Raw genomic sequence first — 6,000 nt, forward strand, 5'->3', positions numbered from 1 at the left:
ATTTCATCACTCTCTAAGATTGTGACCCTGAAGAAATGACTAAATCTCACTTCTAAAGTAACTCAAATTTGTTCCGAGTTCATCCAAATTTCTTCTTCCCAACAACTTTTCAAATATGATACTTCTGCTTTGTTGATCTTGTTAACCTTTGGTTACAAAGAACTTGATGGAGACTACCTAGAAGGGTCAGCACCACTCTTGAGAGGCCAAAGCAATCTGGCAATGAAGGAGCAAGCATCATAGCTAACTAGTGAGGGAATCATTTCCCCCATAAGTTTATTTTGGTACATCCTACAAAATGAGGGAGGGAATTGTAGTTTTAGACTACTTTATCATCAATGGTAATCTCCCCTTTATTAAAGTAAGGAAAGACTCAGGCTTGAATTTTTACTGGGAAACCTCATCTAGCTAGTTTTATTTTTTAAAAGATGCTCTGTTATCTATATGAAATTCTAAGCCCCTGAATTACAAATAAGCATCCAAAGTAAAGACCTAGTCATGCTGTCTCCTCTACAAACCTCCCCAAGTTCTAAGGCTCGTTCTCTCCTTATCTTTCTTTTATCTCTAAAAATTTCTTCAGTATCAGTAAGCTGTTCTGCTGAAATTCAGGTGACACCTGTTTCTATTGTATTCAGGCCACCATTTCTGCAGATTTCTTCATTGGGTTGTCAACCATCCAACCTGTGTAAAGGTCTAAACTCAACTGAAATATACATGTTCATAACTAAGACAACTTTATTAATGAAAAACATAAGTTTAAATTATTTTAGTAATTAGTTCTACACATTCTATCTTAATTTTAACCTGGTTAAATTCAGATGATTTGTCATCTAATATCTGTAGGTGCAATGGCTAGAGCTAAATGAGAATATAGTGAGTTGATTGAATTAAGCTTTATTAAATGCCAATTATTTACTAGTCACTATGTTTAACATTGAAAATGCAAGGTAAGTATCTTAATAGCTATAATTCATGGAAACTTTTAATTCATGATACTAGTTTTACAATATCCTTCTAAATTTTATAAATAAGGTTTAGAGAGTTAGGTAATGTATCCAATAGCATAAAACAAGGGGCAGTCCCTGAGTTGATATGTGCTCAAGGCTAATCCTTGTGTTCTTCATACTACCTTATTTTACCTCTCAGAATCTCAAAATCTAAAACCTTACAACTTCAGCAAATATATTCACTTAATATTTTCAGTATTATAAATTGCTATCTTTTATAACATTACACATGGCCATGTTTCAAAACTGAATGGAAGGTAAATAGTTTAGAGTGGTCACACTTCTTTGAATCCTAGATTTTATCAGTTGCAAAAGAAGTTGGTTTCAAAGAAGTTCAGATGGTTTGGAAGGTGTGCAAGGCAGGTAAATAGAGATGTGCAAAAATGATGAGAAGAGAAAAACTAGGAAATGGTAGACTCTTGATGACTAGAGGAGGGTATATATTGCTTAACAGAGGGAGAAGAGAAGAAAGGTCGACTAGACCTTTACATGAAGTTGACTCACTAAAGATCTTAAATAGGGGGCTGGGAAGGTGGCTCAGTGGTAGAGTGCTTGCCTTGCATGGATGAGGTCCTGGGTTCGATTCCTCAGCACCACATAAGCAAAAAGAAAAAAGCCAGAAGTGGTGCTGTGGCTCAAGTGGTAGAGCGCTAGCCTTGAGCTGAAGAGCTGAGGGACAGCGCATAGGCCCAGAGTTCAGGCCCCACAACTGGACGCAAAAAAAAAAAAAAAAAAACCCAAAAAAAAAACAACAAAAAAAGATCTTAAATAGGGGAACTATGTGAAGAACTGTGTATTAAGATCCACCTGACAGGAGTGTACAAGTTGAATCAAGAGGTAGAGGAATAAAAAAGTGAGGAAACTGTGTCTGATGACATGTAAATAGCTTCATGGTGGTGAAGGCATGGACTGAGTGGCAGTCATGGAGCCAAAAAGAGAGGACACTTCCAACCGCTCACTAACTGTCTGAGATTATATATCTGCAGAGCCACCAGGCACTGGTCTCCCCTCTAGAAAAAAAGACTACAACAGAGAGTTGGGGAGAAGGTGAGCAGAAGACATGCCCCAATGTAGGAACACCAAGGAAATAATCTAATGTATCAGGGAAAGTGAGATACCAGATCAGATGATAGGAAGCAAGAGTACATCAACGAAGTACCAGGAGGGCTAGGAGAAAACCATCAGAATCAGATAAGCCCCTATAAACCCATATAGGCATACTTAGCAAAACAGTGATTATTCTGTTTTAATGAAGATCTTGATGAAACTAAGACTATAGAAAAAATATTTAATACCTTTGAAATACTACCTCTACAAGGCAAGGTGAGGTGATGTAGATCAGGGAAAGTGAGACAAAGGAAACAGCAGCATGGAATTCAGAGACATTGTATTAATAATGCTTCTGTGATTTTAATAGAATTATCTTTAAAGCCGACATCATAAGCTGCAGTATTATTTAAAAGAAAAAAAGAAAAAGGGTAGATCTCTTCCTCTGACTTACCCTGCTTGTCCAAAATAAAATGTGGTCTGAAAATTGAACAAGGATATTTTATAGGGACTCATCCTGGAAAAAACAAACACTTGGGAAAAATAACTGTCTTGATAAAATGTGTTTAAAAGTTTTATTTATCTCATGAATGGACACCTGTCTTGGAGTATGTGGCAAAATCCTTCCTTTCTTTGAAGAGCTTATCAGACTTCAATGACCAAAATTTAACAAATAGGTCAGTTTAGAAGTCTCTCAGCCTAATTGATGAAAGTGTACCTTATATGTTTATCTTTGTTCTCACACTTGGTACATTTAATCACTCTTATTAAATGTGAGTCAACCCCTCAACCTCCCTTTGAGCACAGGTATGCTGAATGCCTTAACATTATGAAGTATTTATGGTCAGATATGCCCATATCCATGTCTGGGTTGTGTCTTTTTATCTTTTCTTCACTCTGCTTTACTAATAAACTTTCTTGGCCTATACTTTGTGTCCTCAAATTCTTTTCTGAGACAACATCAGGAACTCCGTATGCTAGGGCTATGCAGATGACTTCTCCCTTTTGGAGACCTCCTCCCTGGGGCATCAGGGATCAGCAATCCTGTAACAGTGGTATTATCTTCAGTGTGCTTGTGCTGTGGGTTGCTTGCTGGGAGAGTATTGTGTAATTTGAAAATGGCTGCCTAAGCAGGGGTTGGTGGTTCAGAACTGTAATCCTAGCTACTCAGGAGGCTAAGACCTAAGGATTGCAGTTCAGAGCCAACCTGGAGAAGCAAACTCTATGAGATTCTTATCTCCAATTAAGCATCAAAAAAGCCAGAAGTGGAGCTGTGACTCAAGTGTTAGAATGTTAACCTTGAGTAAAAGCTCAGGGATTGTGTCCACGCTCTGAGTTCAAGCCCTAGATCTGACACAGAAAAAGTCTTCCTGTTTTGACCTGTAATTTCTACATACTAATTTACAGTCATGTATATTTTCTATTTTCCTTATTTGACTGTCCATTTATGAAACATAATTAGGATCTAGTAAGCTATAAATAAGGTAGAGCTATACTTGTGGCAGATTCTTTCATGTGACTGATTACCCTTGGCACAAACTCTACAGTTGCATGAGCTTCTTAAATAAAAACTGCATAATGATCTTTCCATCTGTCAAAGTTGCATAATTAAAGGCATCAGCAGTGCATAGAATTAACACTTCATGTTTTTTTTTCCACAGGTTTGGACAGCATCCATCATCAGTTTGACAGATGGAATTGTTTTTTTTTTTTAACTTCTTCATTTTGTTCTCATTTCTATAGCTACATAGTCCCTTTTGAGGACCCCTTGGAAGATAAAGACTCATGGCCCAGAATAATTGTCTGTAGGCATGATCAGTTAGCTTGCTTCATTATTTATCACCAGAAACTCTTAACTGTGTGCCATTAAAGACCAATCTGCCCAATCTGACATAGGAGAGAGAACTATTAACAGGGCACATGAGGATACTTGGCATTCTCTAGCTGGAAATAGAAAGGATGACATCTTTGCTTGGTGGAAAAATTTTCTGAGAATTTAGTTCTAGGTGTTACTACAAGAATTATAGATGCTTCGTTGCTTGCATCTGCACATTCTAGCTTTAGTTATCCCTTTAATAATAATTACTAGAGTTGTTGACATATCACAGACTCAGTCCTCTCATGTTAACACTGATAAACTTGAGAGCTAAAGTCACATGCTTAGTAACAGAATCATAGTATTTAGAACAACCTATGTAAATAGATACAAGTAGCTAAGTAGTAGGCAGAATGATTTATTTTGTTTTCAGATATGTAAGAAAGGCCATAAGAAAGAGCAAAAAAATCTATTATTGCAACTGGAGGTAGAAGTATCAACAATATTCAAATCAGAGGGATGAGTTCTAAAAATATCAGCTATTGGGCATTTATCCATGGAATAGTATGTTAATATGGCCATTCTTTTTTTTGTTGTTGTTGGTTGTCGGGCCTGAACTTTGGTCCTGCTCACTGTCCCTCAGCATTTCAGCTCAAGGCTAGCACTCTACTTGAGTCACAGCACCACTTCTGGCTTGGTCTGCTTTTGTGGTGCTCAGGAATTGAACCCAGGGCCTCATGCATGCAAGGCAAGCACTCCACCACTGAGCCACCTTCCCAGCCCAATAAGGCTATTCTTAATCTTATTGCATCATTATCTTGAAGTAAATTCCAGGAGTTGAGGCAAGGTGATGAACATGGAAGGTTATACTATTCTCTTTACACTTGCATATGTCTAATTTTTCCATAATAAAACTTAAACATGATGAAATGCTAGCAGTCTCACTGTGAAAAAAGTGTGTAGATTCATAGTGAAATGCCTACATGAAATTCTCAAGAACCTGTGTCCTACGGACAATCTGTCTCAAATTCTGAGAATCTATTCATATAGTCAGAAATGGCTTAGTGAACAAAATAATTTGTCCTTTTTCATCTGAGCCTGTGAATAAACTATTTGCTAGCTGATTGTTTGGCTGGGTTCTCAACAAAAAATCAAGAGAAAATGTTACATGTTTTGTATTGTGCACGTGTGCACATATGCATGCATACAAAGATTTCGTATAAAGAATTGGATTATGTGATTATGGAAATTGAGAAGTAAAGGATCTATAGTTGAAAAGGTAGAGACCAAGAGAAGATAACTATATAGCTTTAATTCTAGTTCAAGTACATAGCTTCAGTTTTAGTTTAAGTAGAGTTGCTCAGAATAACATTTAAACCAGGCACCAATAGTAGCTCATGCCTGTAATCCTAGCTACTTAGGTGGCTGAGATTTGAGGATGTCAGCTGGAAACCAGCCCCAGCAAGATAGCTAGTAAGACTCTTATCTCTAATTAATTATAGAAAAAGCCAGAAGTGGCATTGTGGCTTGAGTGGTAGAAGATTAGCCTTGAGCAAATAGAGCTCAGGAACAGGGCCTACACCAAGAGTTTGAGCCCCAGGAGTGACAAAAACCAAACAAGCCAAAAAAAAAAAAAGTCAAAGCAACAACAACCACAAACACCAAAAAGAAAACCAAAAGCAAAAACAAAACCAAAACCAAAAACATTTAAACCAACATGTTGGCCCCCCAATGACCCAATGACATTGATGTAGACTTTACTATTACAGTGCTTAATAAATAATATATTCAGGGGCAAAAACAAGTGAAAAATTAGGCAAATCAGTTGCCTAACAAACCAGTGTTTCCCTTAGTGAATCCATAAGAAATGCAATAGGCTTGCTACAATTCTAGGAACTTAGTAGGCTCTCAAGGTAAAAACCTCTGGATGCAAAATTAACTGTCCATCTCACAGTCAGCTATATTGGAAAGATTTCTGTGGCAAGTAATTGGTTTATGTTACAACTGCAGCTACTTTCACTTTATCCTTATCTGGAAGAAAAGTATAAAATGAAGAAGGAAGTTGAGGGAAAATAGGGAATAATGAATGTTCTGGAATTAGAGATAGGAAATACATTATTGGACACAGCA

This window comes from Dipodomys spectabilis, unplaced genomic scaffold (assembly GCF_019054845.1).
Source record: "Dipodomys spectabilis isolate Male_0828 unplaced genomic scaffold, ASM1905484v1 ptg000506l, whole genome shotgun sequence".
Lineage (NCBI taxonomy): Eukaryota > Metazoa > Chordata > Mammalia > Rodentia > Heteromyidae > Dipodomys > Dipodomys spectabilis.